The following is a 17,118-nucleotide window of genomic DNA, read 5'->3' as shown; positions in this document are numbered from 1 at the left end:
AATGAGATTTGGGAGAATTTAGAAACCCTGTATGAAGGAGACAAACTTGTGAAAGTTGCTAAATTGCATAGCTTGAAAGGAAAGTATGAGATGCTGAGAATGGGAGAAGATGAGAATATTTCATCCTTTATGGCTAAAGTGAATGATCTTGTGTTGAACATCACCTATGTCGATGTAATCATTTAAGAAGACGAGATTGTAGCTAAAGTATTAAGATCCTTGCCTCATGCTTACAAACATAAAGTTGCTCATATTGATGAGATCCGGACTATGACAACTGTGACAAGAGACATGCTAGTTGGTAAGCTCATTTCTTTTGAATTGAGTGAACCATGAGAATCACATGGAAAAAATGAGACAATGTTTAAAGCTACTATATCTAGGAAGTAGAAGTATGATCTGGGAGAGAGTTCAACTAGGGTTTCCAGATATGAAAGGGAAATGAGAGAGATGGAAGAATAGGAAAGAGAATTGGAAGATATTGAAGCACTTATTGCCAGAAGATTTCCTAAGGAAGTCAATAAGTATGAAGGAAATTTACCTTTAAAATATTTTTCATGCAATAAGATAGAACATTTTTCTTCTAGGTGTCCGAAAAGAGCTGAAAGAGTGTCAAAGTATGATAAACTGTACAAGCCTAATCACAAGTATATATATCAAAAGAAGTATTATTATGCTACCGTTGAAGGTGTGATAGATGATGAGTCTAAGAAAGGGAATTCAAAAGATTAATTTGTATTCATTTCTATCAAGGAAGATGATCTGGTACCTATTGATTCTACAAGCTGCATTATTGAAGAGAAAGTCTTGGCCGCTAAGATTGAAGAGAACGATGAATGGGTAATTGGCTGTGGTTGTTCGCATCAAATGATAGGTGATAAAGGAAAATTCATGAATGGAAAAGTATGATGGTGGTGTAGTAAGATTTGGAGACAACAAAGCTTGTGTGATCCATGGTAGAAGTTCTATTTCTCTTTCTGGTAAGCATAATACTTATAATGTTTTATATGTTGAGGTTTTGAAGCATAATCTTTTAAGTTTTGGATAGATGGTTTATAAGGGATATGATATATAGTTCAAGAATGGGAAATGTAAAATCTTGAATAGATCTGATATATAAATTGCATTAGGAACTAAAACTAAAGGTAATATCTTTCATTTGAATGTTGGTGAGAAAATTTGTTTGATTTCTCATATTGATGAAATTTGGTTGTGGCATAGGAGGATGTGTCATGTTAACTCTGACTACATGGTTAAGATAAGTTCTACTCAAGCTATTAGAGATATGCCTAAGATAGTGAATCCTACTAATCCGATGTGTAAAGAATGTTAATTGGGAAAGAAAAAAGAATTTCATTCAAGAGAAAATAGTATACATCTAATGGGATATTAGATCTTGTGCATATTGATTATGTGATCCTTCTAGGGTGACAGATACTTAATGTTGTTGATTGATGGATTTTCTAGAATGATGTGGGTCACTTTTCTAAGGGAGAAATCTGAAGCGCTGGAGAAATTCAAAATATTCAAAGATAGACTAGAGATAGAGATAGGATTGAAGTTGAAGTGTCTAAGATCTAACATAGGAGGAGAATTCACTTCCAGTGAGTTTAATTCCTTTTGTGAAGAGCGTGGAATTAGGAGAAAATTTTCAACTCTGCAAACCCCTTAGTAGAATGGATTTGTTTTTAATAAAGATAAATGGGTTTTACATGGACTCAAAACCAAAAGTTATACAAAAGTTGGCCATCAACCAAACAGACATAAACCAACAACAAAATAGGGTAGCACCCCAGAACAGTCACGGAAGCAAAAGAGACAGACAACAAAACAAAACAAAATAAAAGCACTCAATTAAGAGAGTGCACTAGCTCCTTGTTCTTCTAGATGGTAATCTTATTGATTTCCTCCAGCTCCTCCATAATGAATCTGGAGGTGCCCTTATTGCTGCTCCTGCTTCTGGTCATGGAACTAGGGCCTGTGGTTTTGTTGTCTCTAGCAGCCATGTCTTCACTTCCAAGATCTTTCTCAGGTTCGTTGTGAGTGGATCTGTAATCCATGACCATGACATTGATCTTTTCGACCCCCTCTATACTATTATTTGTGGCTTCCTTGCTTATGTCGACCAGGTTCTTAAGGTTTTTCTTTATCTCCACCATAGACTGTTCCAACTTTTCAATTATTTGTTCATGGTTGTATCTCATAACCTCAACATCTTGGGAGAGCATCTAGGTCATAATCATGAGCTTCTCGGATTTGCTAGGCTCAAGAGAGGCTATGAAGATATCAATAATCTCCTTATTCCCCACTTTGAGGGTATCAATTTCTCTATCCACACACTTCCAACAACTCTCCTAGCTTCTGGTCGCTTCCATCACCAAGTTCATCAAAGTACTATTCCTCTATAACCCATTGTCCTGTTCTTTAGACATGGTCCCCTACTTTTCCTTCAGGACGTTAATTAGAATGTCCAGTTTAATTTCCTGGTCCGAAGTCTTCAGACCATAGTCCTTAGCTACAAGATTCTTCTTTTTAGAAAGGGGATCGGCCTTAGAAATCAATTTGTTGGTAGATTTATATTTGTTGGCCGCCCATCTGGGGGGATTCTTATTTCTAAACATCCTAGGCATGACCATCATCTCACCTTCTTCCACTGGCTTATAATCAGGTTCGTCAAAAGGAATGGCACCCCCACTATCCTCCAAATCCATTTCCAAGTCAGAGACATCCTAAATAGTATGTTTTCCTTTCTTAGATAGAGAGGGCACAACTTCAAGGGTCTTAGTGTACTCCATGATGAGCACAATAAGCCCTTCATGAAGAACAAGATTATTTAGATTCTCCATATGTTTTTCAAGACTATTATTTAAAGAGGAGGCCAGAGAGAAAGGAATAGAAATGATTTTACCATGACTAAAATGATTCAAAATGGTAAAATGGTAGGAAAAGATACTGGCATATTTGCCATCAAGCATAATATACCTCATGATGAACTTGGCCATGTCCTCCCAGGGAGTCATAAGATCTTTCCTTTTGTAGCCACCATCAGCCATTTTGTTAACTCTTGAGCACTCCTTGTCTTTGTCGAAAAAAATTGCCAAGTCCTCCTCCCGAGTTTTCCTATCTCTATAGAACCTTCTGCCATTCATCGCCTGACCAGTAACCATCACCACCAAGGTTTCATCCATCGGGTAATTAGAACCATAAGCCCTCAAGACCCCATTCTTCCACCCATTGACAAAGGATTTTGTGAGCAGAGGAGAAGGGCCATGAAGTATTTCCAAGAAGAAGACAATTCCCCCATCAACGATTTCCTACCACACCTTCTCGTTTTTCTTCCATTTCTCACAAGTAGACGGTTCTTGTCCCCACCTATAATGATTCGAGTCACCAAACAATAGGAAATGGGCCATGCCAAAGAAGTCTCTGAATTGTCGCTGGAAATGGGCCACACTAGAAAAGTCTCCAAATAGTAGCAGAAAATGGGCCATATAATTAGACAGAAAATCCAGGCACAAGGGAAGTTTCTAGATCTTCAATTAGGGAAAACAAAAAGGATCCATTTCACCAACAACTCAATCAGATCATGATTAAAGATCATTGATTAACGCAAGTGGGTGGACTCATCACAGCCAAATCACACAGGTTTTTTAGAAATGAATCCCTACTACTCCACCATTTAGCCACCACGTAGCCCACCGTCATATTGGCCAGTAGATCTGCCACTTTGTTGCCTTCCTAAAATACATGTGGAATTTTAAATTCTTCCAACTCATTTATTATATCACGACAATCCTTGATCAGATTAGAAATCGTTCAGCTAGGATCCATGCACCCATTTAGACAATTGACAATGTTTAGTGAGTCAGACTCCAGCCAGACTTTTCAAAAGCCTTCTTTTTTAGCCATGTGTAACTCCATGTGGGCAGTGCTGGCCTCTGCAAAGTGGTTGGACTGAGTGCCCAAAGGGGCACTTCCATTCAAACCACATCCTTTGAGTTGAATCAGGGAAGACCCAATTAGTGTTCTAGATATTAAGGAAGAAATTCCTGATATCCCTGACAAAAGAGCACTGAAGCAGCAAATGACCAGCATTTTCCTCCATTTCTTTGCAAAGGAAACATCTATTAGTGAGAGGAAGACCTCTTTTGCAAAGATTGTCAATGGTAGAGATCTTACCCTACATAAATAGCCAAAAAAAAATTGTTAATTTTTGGAATTAAGAGCTTATTCTAGATACTTTCCCAGAAGGGAGGGGAGGAAGTTTCTGGAGATGAACTTATAAGCATCAACAACCTTGAAATTCCCAAAAGAGGAGAAATTCCATAACACTTCATCTTCCATAGGAGAGCTGGGGATGTGTATACAATTCAACCAAGGTTGCATAGGTATCAAAGCATTATCCACAGAATTGAGATCCAACCAGGCTCCATCTCTAAAATAATCAGCCACCTAGGAGCCAATTTTTCTGAGACATAATTCTTTGAAAGGAGAAGCCCAAATAGAATCCGATAGGGGGTCATCACCAATCCACCAATCATTCCAAAACCTGATTTTGGCACCATTCCCCAACACCCATCTACAACCATGCAAAATAACTTTGGAGGAGCTAAAGAAGTTGCTCCATAAATCATAAACATTATTGGGAAGGTCATAAGTAGAATGGATTTGTTGAAAGGAAGAACATAACTATTTTGGATTCTGCTAGGACTATGATGATTGAAGGAAATGTTTCACATATCTATTGGAGAGAATTTGTTAGCACTGTTGTGTTTACATTCAATCGGGTGCATATAAAACGTGATTCTGGTAAGACCCCTTATGAGTTATGCTTTGGTCACGTTCCTATAGTTAGATATTTTATAATCTTTGGAAGTAAATGTTATATCAAAAGAGATGAGGATATAGGAAAAATTGATGCAAGATGTGATGAAGGAATCTTTTTGGGATATTATACTAAGAGCAAGGCCTACCAATGTTATAAAAAAAGACTAAGAAAAATAGTGGAAAGTGTAAATGTGAAGGTTGATGAGTGTCATGAGAAATATATTAGAACATGCAGATATGAATTTGATGATCATGATGTTAATTCAAAGCAAACGTAGACTCAAAACATGAAATAGAGTGATCTAGAAGAGTTAGTAAATCCAGATGTTGTTGGCAATGAAGAAGTTCAAGAGACTAGAAATCAGAACAATCAGAAGACTCCCAGGTATGAAAGATTAAATCATCCAAAAAATCAGATTATTGGTGATAAAAATAAATGTTTAATGACTAGGAGAAGAAATGATGCTGAAGAGACATGTCTGATTTCCAAGATTGAGCCTAAATATGTTGCTAAATCTTGTAAAGATGAAAATTGGGTATAATACATGGAAGAAGATTTAAATCAGATTGAGAAGAACAATACATGGGAACTTGTTCTGAGACCTAAAGACAATAATGTAATTGGTACTAAATGGGTATTCAAGAATAAACTGAATGAAGATGGAGAAGTTAGTAGAAACAAAGAAAGATTGGTATGTAAAGGGTATTCACAAATGGAAGGTATTGATTTTGAAGAGATTTTTGCTTCGGTAGCTAGAATTGAAGCTATTAGATTATTTCTTGCATATGTTGCTCATAATAATTTCAAGGTATATCGAATGGATGTGAACGCGACCTTTTTGAATGGTGAGTTGGAAGAAGAAGTCTACATTGAACAAGAAAATGGATTTTCATTGACAGATGAAGGATACATGGTATGCAGATTGAAGAAAGCATTGTATGGACTTAAACAAGCCCCTAGATCTTGGTATGCTCAATTGGATAGGTATTTGATGAAGTTGGGATTCTGTAAAGGTATTGCTAATAGTAATTTATATTTCAAGATTGATAATAATAACATTTTAATTGTTGACATTTTTGTTGATGACATTATTTTTAGAGGAGATGATGATTTGAGTAAGAAGTTTGCTGATGATATGCAAAAAGAGTTTGAGGTGTCTATGATAGGTGAGATGAAATTATTTTTGGGATTACAAATTACACAGACTAATAAAGACATTTTCATATCTCAATCAAAGTATGTGAAGGAATTATTGAATAAGTTTGGGTTAGATGATTCCAATCCTATTGGAACTCCTATGGTAACTGGTTGCAAGATGATAAAAGATGATGAATCTCCAAAGGTTAATTAGACTTTGTATTGATCTATGATTGGTGGACTGCTATATTTGACTCAGACTAGACAAAACATTATGAATGTTGTATGTCTTGTTGCAAGATTCTAGATTGATCCTAAGGAAAGTCATGTTACTACTGTGAAAAGGATATTTAGATATTTAAAGGGAACAATTGATTATGGTTTGTGGTATCCAAAGAATGATGATTTTATTTTAAGTTCTTATATAGATGCTGATTGGGAAGGTGATGTTGATGACCAGAAGAGCACTATAGGTGGTGCATTCTTTTTAGGAAAGAAGTTAGTTTCTTGGTCAAGTAAGAAGCATAATTCTATATCATTATCTACTACTGAAGTTGAATACATTGCTGCTGCTAGGAATTGTACTTAGGTAATTTGGATGAAGTTGCAGATGCTAAAGGATATTAGAGTTGTTTATAATGAGCTTACTGTTATATATTGTGACAATTCAAGTGCTATCAATTTTTCAAAGAATTCAGTGTTTCATTCTAAAACAAATCGTATATCAATCAAGTTTCATTTCTTGAGACAAAAGGTGAATGAGAAAGAAGTCAGATTGGAGTATGTGTCTACTAAGGAATAAAGTGCAGATATTTTCACTAAGCCTTTGCCTACAGATACATATGTCTATCTAAGAGAGAAGTTAGGGGTGCTTTCCCATCTTTATGTGAACTATATGCATTGAGGTGCATCAATTTGGTGGACTTCATAGTCTTATCATGATATCCGGATTGATGAGTGAGTGCTCCTACTCGAGGGGAGTATTCAGTGGTGTTGGAATCAATGAACACTAAGAGGGGGGGGGGGGGTGAATCAATGTTCTACAATTAATAACTATTTTAAACTGATTCTTAGACCACCAGATGCAAAAGGATGAAAGTAAAATGCAAAAACTTAACACACACAAGCACAAAACCATAACACCAAAAATTTTATGTGGAAGCCTTGAAAGGGAAAAACCACAATGGGATTGAGACCCACAATATTATAATATTTTGATCAGGAGTATAATAATATTATTAGAGGGGAATGCACATGCATTGTCATTGCTAAATTACAAAAGAAGGCTACAACCTCAGATGACCCACCATCCTACAAATGAATTACAATGACAACAAGAATGTCGGAACTAATGAGTAGCATCTACAAATGCCAAAATACAGTTCCGCTTAAGCACAAAGTAACTAACTTCCATTGTTCTAACAACGTGCTCTATTTTGCTACTCTCTCATATACTAGATCACAAAACCAAGGATAGCGCACATGAAACTGCGCTTAGACGCTCATACACTCTTCACACATAAAAATCCATATATTAGATAATCAAATAGATCAATCTTATATATTTACACCACTTGATTAGGTCACCAATATGTTAGCTCCAAAAATATGAAACATGTAACAAGAAGTTAGCTCAATCTAATTACCAATCCACATGCAGAACTAAACAAATTGATTAAATGCTTCACATACATTGGCCCAACACCTTGAACTTGAAACGAATCACCGCAATCATCCCAAAGATTTTGCATAATATGCTACACCAAAATAACCCTATTCTTCCTAAAATACCTGATGCCAAATCTTCAATCTTGCATGAGAATCAATACTAGAGGCTAGGATTGCAAATTAAGATGTCTCAAACATCCAATCACCTAACTCTTCTACCACAACCAAAACTATGCAACCAGAATGTACTCATACTCTACCACATATTGTATTCCACCTTCTAAACTTAAGAAAAATGGATATCAAACTTCCAGTAGAATAATTCTACATATACCTTAAGCACTAATCTCTACCGGTATAGTGTCTCTTGCCAACAAGTTGTGTGTTTCAGTTATTCCAATTTGTGAGTTTTTCCAAAGGGGGAGAGATCATCTTCCTATGGGGGAGAGAATAATGTTTGTCTTATGAGCATTTTGCATTGATGTCAAAGGGGGAGAGAAGCATGTTAAAAACTGTCTTATCTATCTAAGGTAGAGAGCTATGTGTGCATCATCTCAAGGGGAGATTGTTGGAGTTTATTTCTTTCTTTGTATTGATTATTTTTAACATTCGTATGTTGTCATCAATGCTAAAGGGGGGAATTGTTGGAATGTGTTGTTGTCACTGCTATCAACATATTCATGTGTTCTTGTGCTTCAGTGTGGTAGAGAGTTTGTTTGGCTGGTATATTGCAGATATGTTGATGTGGGTTTAAGGATTTAGAGATTACTATCTTCAGTTGGTTCAGCATGAGTTTTAGTGTTCTGTAAGGTGATTTGATTAGGTTATGTGGTCTGGTGTGGTGACTGGTTTTTCTATTGGTTTTGTATTGCAGAGTTGTGATTTCTAGTTTGTACTGCTTTGGAATTGATTCATTATGTTGAGCGGATTTTGGAAAATGTTTGGGATGCTCATGTGTGTCCTCAGTTAGAGTGGTTCATGATTTGAAACTTCACAACTGTATCTTTCAGTTTGTCAGTTGGTGTTCTTAAGCTTTGGCAGTGAGATGATGATTATTCTAGTTATCTGAGTTGTTGTGGCTATTGCAAAGGAATTCATGTTACTTGTTGGTGTTTCCAAATCGTTTTCTATTTTTATTGTTGGTCTGTATTCATCATTGTGTGTGTTATTGAAGATTGTATTGGTCCAGTGGTATTCTTCATGTTATATGACCTTCTGGCCTACTCGATGATTCTTGCATGTTGCGGATGATCTTGGCGAGATATTTGGTGGTGTTGTATGTTTAAGGTTTTTTTGGGGTCCATGCTATGTCCTTGCCGACATTGTATTGGTCTGCATATTGATTTATTTATCGTGTGATTTAATTTTGTAATTAGGTCTTATGAGTTGAGTCAGCCTTGAAATTAAGGTTGATGATTTGTATAAATAAGTGTAATAATCATGTAAGGTGGGTGTCTCTAATATTGAGAGTGTTGTATGTGTGAACAAGAGAATTGATATTTCAGAAGAGTGTTGAAGTGAAGAAGAGAGTTGCAGAGCAGACAGTGTGCTTAACTAGAATTGTGATTAGGCATTTGGAGATGTTATTCTTTCAATTTATGTAATTTAGATTGGTGTCTGATCTTTGTAAGGCAACAAGCTTTCATTGGGTTGTATCCCTTTGTTGTTTTTGAGAAGTTAGCTCCAGACAGTGTGCCTGAATGCATGTGCATTCCCCTTTGTAATATTTACACATACTACTCTAGAGTATCACCATATTGTGGGTAGCTCCCATCATGGTTTTTCCCTTAACGGTTTTCCACATCAAAATTTGTGTCTTATGTGTGTTGTTGATGTGGTGTTCATCTTTGTTATTGTTGTTCTTGATCAGATCTTAAGTTGAGGTTAAATTATTTAAGTTTGGTGAAAACCGATTCAGCCCCCCCCCACTCTCTGTTTTCATACATTGTTGTTGCCAACATATATGTTGTCTGGATGTTTTTTGTTTTTGGTTGATGGAGGTATAAGGAGGTGACTCCACCTAGCTTCATAGGTTTGAGTGTGCCTAAACAATCACTGATAGTGGTATATGGAGATAGCATTAAGGCCTAAGTAACCTAATCCAAACCATTGCCCTAAATTAGGATAATAATTTTAGTTTTAAATAAATACCTTTTTGGGTTAACATGAAGGCAATGTCCATACACTCTTAGTTAGCAAGATTTGGTTGTGTGGTGTTTGATGTTCTAATGTTGGTAATGATTATTATCATTTATATTTTCTATTATTTATGTTGTAAATGATATTATTGATGGTATAATGTTTCCCATCCTCCATCCAATAATGATTATTATTATTAATAGTTTTTTATTTCAACCATTTTAGGTGGTATAAATTATTAATATTAATATTGTGGTATTTAATCTATTAATGCTTTTATTTTGTGGAGTAATTTATTGTAAGGATCACCATAATATCAAATTAACATAATCCACAATTTACACATCATCAAGCATGCATTAATGTCAAGTGTTCAAATACACAAGATAGAGATATGAAATTACATATTTTAACATAGAGTTAGAGTAAGCAAACAATAACAAGACTAAGCATAGGGAAACATATACCTTTACAATAGACAACAAGGTTTGTTACATTGTTTACAAAAGAATAAATCATGAAGACCACCCTAATAGGAACTCTCGACATCTGTCTCCCTTGAGCACATCACAAGCAAGAACATTGTCGAAGTGCATTTCCACCCTAACACAAAGCAATTACACTTCCCTAGAATCTTTCATGACACAAAAGATACCCAACCCAGTAGGAGGAAGATTAACAATGTGATATTGGAAAGAGTAATGGAATTTGTGGAACATGATACATAAATAATCTAACACTAATGTAACAATATAATGGGAACACAAGATAGAAGCAACAATCCTTGCTTAATTATCTAAACTTATTACAAGATCTTAGTTCTATCTCAATTACAAGAAATACATAATATTGATAAACACAATCACCAAAATACAATCAAGCAACAAATCTCATGTCATGAAGGTAAAGGAAATTCAGTATCTTAGCAATGCCTAGAGAATTTACACCCAAGCATCTTCATCTTACCAAATTTCACAACACAACATACTCTTAATGAGATCAACATTAATAAAGTCAATATAGACACTCATTTCCCAAATTCAATGAGCCCCTAACTATCTATAAACACCCCCTTTTAAGGGCTGGTTTGTTATTTGATAATCGTTATTGAACATTATCTCATCGCTTATAGTACAAATAACATTTCTTATATTATATCTTCTCTTACAAGTCTATGTGTATCTTGATCTATAATAATTATGTTAAAACTCTCCATACATTAACAATGGCAATACTCTATATGAACTCTTCTAACTCAAGAAATATATAAAGATATTTAGAAATCATCTTCGATATAAGAGAAATATAAGAGAAAAGATTTCATTCAACACCTTTGATTCAATCATGGGTCAGACTCCCCTTATTGGTGAATATCATGCTATAGTCTATTACTTCAATCTTAATGTTCAAGGACACTAGATCATTGATAATTAAAAGGCTAGATTCACAAAAGAACGTATATGATCATTTGCACTAAAAGTTGTCATGAAACATTAAAGTACACTTTATGGAAATTTGAATAACATAAGCATTATGGACACGATGCATCCAAGATTTCAATACTTCAACTATACAGAAGGTGCACCATCACCAACACGACACTATGGTTTAGTCATAACCTTAAAATACAGAATCCTTCTATGAATCCAATGTAACTAGAAAATTTCTATATGTATTACTAGTAAGTTTCTCATTTATGGAACAAAAGAATAACTAAATGTAAAATTGTTTTAAATGCCAAAAGCATTGATCTTTGATCAAGAAAGAATAGTATAAGAAAAGTCAAAGTAAATAGTTTGTTTTCCTGCTCAGATCTCCTGATGTTGATCAAGAGAAATTTAAGAAATTGAAGACATTTAGAGTTGAACAACGAACCAAAATAGAATTCGCTTAAGACATGATAATCTCATTCAATTCTTGTTATGCGTATACCTGGATCATACTAAACTTAGTCATGGTAAAAATGACAGAGATTAATAGCGACTGTCTTCTTCCAAATCTTTATACATATTATATATCTGCTCCAATGCCTTTGTAGCTATTGATGGATTGATAGCCTGAATAATATCTTAGTTGACTATTAGATGGGGCTCTCAAGATTTATATCATTATATAAGCCTATGCACGTAGTTGGCAATATTGGGAAATCATTTGGTCTCTTTTAATATAAACTGGATGAAATTCTAAATTGGATTGAGATGAAAAAAGAGAACCAATTACTAATGCGGTGGGGATTAAATGAAAAAAAAGACATGGTTGATACAAGACCATGATGATTCTTATATCCGCATTCGAATCCATTAACATATCAAGTTTTAGATAAAGAAAATATATAAATAGTGAAATAAATATTTTCATATATTTTCTAGTTTTTCTATATGTTAGTAATTGGTGTTTTTGAAGGCCTTCGGGGCATTTTCAGCCTTTGAAATTTTGGCTTGTCCTTTGAAGAGATCTTTTAGGACTTCGCCTTCAACTCTTGGAGACCTTTCCAACAAGTTAAATGACTCGCAATTTCAAGTCGTGAGTAGAAAGTTATGTCTAGTTAAAGTTAAGACAAAATTTCATATAGTTTTTTGAAATTTTCGTAGTTTTGGATTTTATTGTGTAAATAAACAAATATGACTGTTGGGTTTCGATTCTCAAGGGGTTTTGGTGACCCTTGAAATCTCATGAACTGATATATGTTGGATTTTTGAATTGAATAGATTACTTTTCGTCTTGCTTCAATTTTGTGTTTACCTTGTTCATGTAAACAAATCCACAATACCTCAGGTTCTCACTCAGATGTTGTCATCCGAATCCATAATTCGGATCAGTTCATTTGATCGTATTTGCATGTTCTAAATGATGACAGGGATGATTGGCCAAATCACAACTATGAACTCTCTTAGAATGAATGATTTAATTTAAAACTACGGCTTCCCAACAAGGTTACAGGCTATGCTCATTAATTATTTACTTAAGTTCAAACCTTTCATTCTATTCAAAACATGGAAGATCTAAAATCTACAATCATGGGCAGATTAGATATTCATTTTAGATGTTCATTTGCAAACTCTCCCCTCCCCCCTTAAACGACAATCTCGGATATCTATATAAAAATCTCATGAAAAGCCATGCAAAGTTTCTTGGAGTCTTTTAACATCCGCACACTAAATTTATCACGGAAAAAGCTAAAAAAAATTCTCTTTACATGCATGCAAACGCGGACTCTTGCTTTACTTTTGGTTAGTCAAACTTGAGTTTGATATATTAGCTTTCTAAAATAACTTTTCTTAAGCTCACGTTACCTGCATAAATTTCTTTAATTTTCTTTTAATTTCAAGAAACTACTTCTTAAATTTAGACTTGCTTTTAAGTTTAGAGCTTTTATCTGTACTTCTATATTAAGTTAGATATTTTAATATAAACTCCCTCTTTTTTAAAGTTTCGTTTCTTTTTTTTTTAATTTAACTTTTGTCCTTTTTAAATTAATCATTGCTTGTGTTTGGATTTTAAACAATTTCATATTAAATGAGATTTTTTATATAGAATTTTAAGTTTATAAATATAATATCTTAAATAAACTTTTTCATTAATTTTTTAAAAGTAAAAATATAATATATATCAATAAAAAATTTATAATAAAAATATAATATATTCAATTAAAAATTTATAATAATAATATATAATACATGTAAGATTTCTATTTTATTGTTCTTTACAATTAAAAGTAAAATTATTTGATAAGCATAAATTATTTTGTAATTTACAAAATAGAGTGGTGACACTTATATTTATGTATTTCAACCCTTTCTACGTATGTTATTATATTTGGGGCATAGGTAAATAATATTAATTTATTATTATTCATTTGGTGGTAATTGGTTGAGTATTTGGGTTTAATTAATTAAATTATTTGTTAAATAAACTTGGTTTTGTATGGTTTGGTCATTTCGTGGTTGTTTTCTCTTGTAGAAGTTTTGGAGAGGGAAAATATTATTTTGCTTTTTAAATTTTTGGAGAGAGTTCCTACAATTTTGGAGAGAAGTTTTGAGAGGAAGTTTTAAACTGATTTTTGGGGAAGATTCTTGCATTTTTGGGTGGATTTTTTGAAGAGATTTTGGTGATTGATTGCATGTGATTGAACTAGGGAGAAACACATTAATAAGATAATTTGGTGCCTTAACCATGGTATTGAGTGCTTCTATAGGGGTATGTGTAGGATCATGGTGGGCCAAACAGACCCTTAAGTGACAATGGAAATAAAAATTTGAATAAGTTACCAACATTATTTCAATAATATTTAAGAATAAAATTTGTAGCAAATTGAATTTAGTTTCTTTCGAAAAAAAAAAATCTATTTGACGAAAATTTGAAATTTCAATGCAGTAGTACTAAAATTTTAGGAAAAAGATAAGAAGTACATGTTGTCTGACCACCCTAACCACAACCATATAAAAATGTTTTTTAATAAGATTTTAGATTTAAGTAGAAGACTCATGTCTAGATGTGACATATTTTTTGTATTTTTTAATAAATAATTAACAATGATTTTTTTTACTATCACTTTTTAAAAATATAAAAAGCTTGTATGTCTAACCACCATAACTTGGTCAAAACTTTATGAAATTTGTTTATTTTTTATAATCCTATAGTATGTGAAGCATAAAATGTGATGCATGTTTTGTTTTAAAAAAGTGTGTTACCGTTTGAAAGTTATAGATATTTTTCAATCAGCCTATCAATCAAGACTTTAGTCAAGATATCGCTACTTTTTGGCTCCTCATCCTGCACATGCCCATAGACTGTTACAAGCTAGGGTTATCGTTGCACAAAAAGATCAACCTCTCAATGCTCGATACAACCACTAGACTTGTAGAATCCACAGGAGGCTGCTAAACCATGTCACAAATCCCCACGAGGGGTGCTGGCCCACTGCCAACAATCCCCCTCCCAGCGTCACTCACTGTGGTCTGTGTGATTCGAACTTGTGACCAAGCTCTGATACCACTTGTTACAAGCTAGGGTTGCCGTTGCACCAAAATATCGACCTCTCAATGCTCGATACAACCACTAGACTTATAGAATCCATAGGAGGCTATTAAACCATGTCGTGAATCCCCGCCAGGGACGCTGGCCCACTGCCAACATATACCAAGGATGGGATTGAGAAGGCTTGGTTGTCTATGGGCCAGGGCCTAGAGAGGCTACTATTCTACATGAAATGATTGTTTAGGGCTAGGGCCTAGAGAGGCTACTAGAATACCCATGTTGAGGCTATGTGATGACACTCTTTCCTTATTGTACTATAGAACCCTATCCTATGAGGTTGTGTATAGAAGCCTCTAGTGGAACCTTGTTATGTATCTTACTTGTCCTTGTGTATATGTTATGTTCTCATCGATGTTGATGTTGCACTTGCGAGTAGACCTTGTTCTCTTTCTTGTTGGCTTGTGTGTATGAGGCCTTGTGTCTATCTCCTAAGAATGGTGGGGTGGATCTAAGGGTTCCACATGGTTAGATGGTTGTCACCAACCTTCATTAGGGACTAGTGGGCGTGTTTCTGTGTGTTGGACGGATCTTTTCTTCTTCATTCTAGTACCTCTTTATTCATGATGCAATTTATTCAGTCACTATAATCAATATGTGATATGTATCATTGGAAAGCATTGTAATTGTATTGTTATTGTATCTTGAACACTCATAAGGAGGTTTATATAACTTAGATGGATGCTATTGATAAGCAATGCAATTCTAGATTAGTGTTAAGCGGTTCGATGTTGGTGCCAACTCCTTGTATTTGAATGAATGCTTACCATATCTTATGTTGGAAAGTTGTCATATTAGGAACATTTGGTTTGGTGCTTAAAATGAACATAGTGGTAGTTGTAGATGTTTTTATGTTATGCTATGTTATAGTTATTTCATTCATGATTTATGTATCTTAGATCTCATTTAGGAGCATTGCATAGTAGCAACATTAGGGAACCCATAGAGGACATGGTATAGAGATGTATGTTTGTCTTTTGCTTGTGTATTGCGATGGTTAATTTTATGATGAGTTAAAAGATGTAATGTATTTTGTTTAAAAAAAAATTGTTGCTACATTAGTTTAATTTGTTAGTTGTTAGTCCTGTAGAGTTCCTTAGTGGGATGTTACATGAATAAAGATAAAGTATGTGTCATCTCTCCTTTACAAATACACTCCCAAAATAAGGTGTAGCTTGGTATGGATACAATTTGTTAGAAATTTTATGTGAGTAGAAGGAAACTTTAAACTAAATGAGCATATAGCAATAATTAATTAAATAATGGCAATGATGTTACAATTTATTTTGAGTTTAAACTATATTATTCAAAAAATCAATTGAACTTGCAATTGTCATCCATGATCCATGATTCTCTAATGATACGTTTGAGTGCTAAACTCATGAAAATTCATAAAGGAACTTGCAATTCATGACTCAAATACTATGGGATAATATCTGATGTAGGAGCACTGGTGTAGTTCTTACCAGTTGAGCAGTTTTTAGTGGAATTGCTTGCAGATTGTGGCATTTCTTTTTGTATGAGAGTTTAGCATTGTGGTTTTGGGTTTATTCCCTTGTGTTTGTTGTTTTTTCCATGTTCGTGTTTCATGGCATTTGGATTTAATCCTGGTGAGTTATCGATTCCGGTATTGGCCCGGTTGATATGTTCTTATCAGTTAGTCTGGCAGTGTGTTGAGCGAAGTTGGATTGGGTTGCGGTTGATCTCTGTGACTTGTAGATCATTGGAGATGTTTTTTTGAGTCTTGGTCAGTATTTCTAGAGGTCCGCGCATCATTTCCTACTTTGGAGTTGTTCTTAGTGATTTGAGCCGACATGTTACCGTTAGCACGTTTCATGAAATGATTGGTCTTTAGGTCGACTTGATTAAGAAGTTAATTATTTGTGGATGGTATAAATAGAAGTTTACAAATCATTTGAGCAGACAGAAGATAGAAGATAGAAGAGTGAAGTTCGAGATCGAGTGAAGGTGCAGTTTTTGAAGAGATTCTGGTTTGGGGAGACGGAAGTCAGGATGGCTGAAGTCTGGATCAGTGCAGACTGTTATCGGAGATCCATTCGTCGAGTAGAAGATCTACAGATCTTATAGATTTCTATATTGATTCTGACGAGATTCTGGTCCGAGGAGACTAAAGCCAGGATTGTTGCAGTGCAGATTAGTGCAAAATTGTGGAAGTTGTTATCAGATGATGAATTGTTGAGAAGATGATTTGCGGATCATAGATCTAAGTTGTAAGAGTCATTTTGTAATCCTGGGTTGTGGTCCAACATGTGGCATATATAATTATTTAGACTGTAATAAGAATTGTTCAT

This window comes from Cryptomeria japonica, chromosome 4, assembly GCF_030272615.1.
Source record: "Cryptomeria japonica chromosome 4, Sugi_1.0, whole genome shotgun sequence".
NCBI lineage: Eukaryota > Viridiplantae > Streptophyta > Pinopsida > Cupressales > Cupressaceae > Cryptomeria > Cryptomeria japonica.
This window is presented reverse-complemented; position numbering follows the sequence as displayed.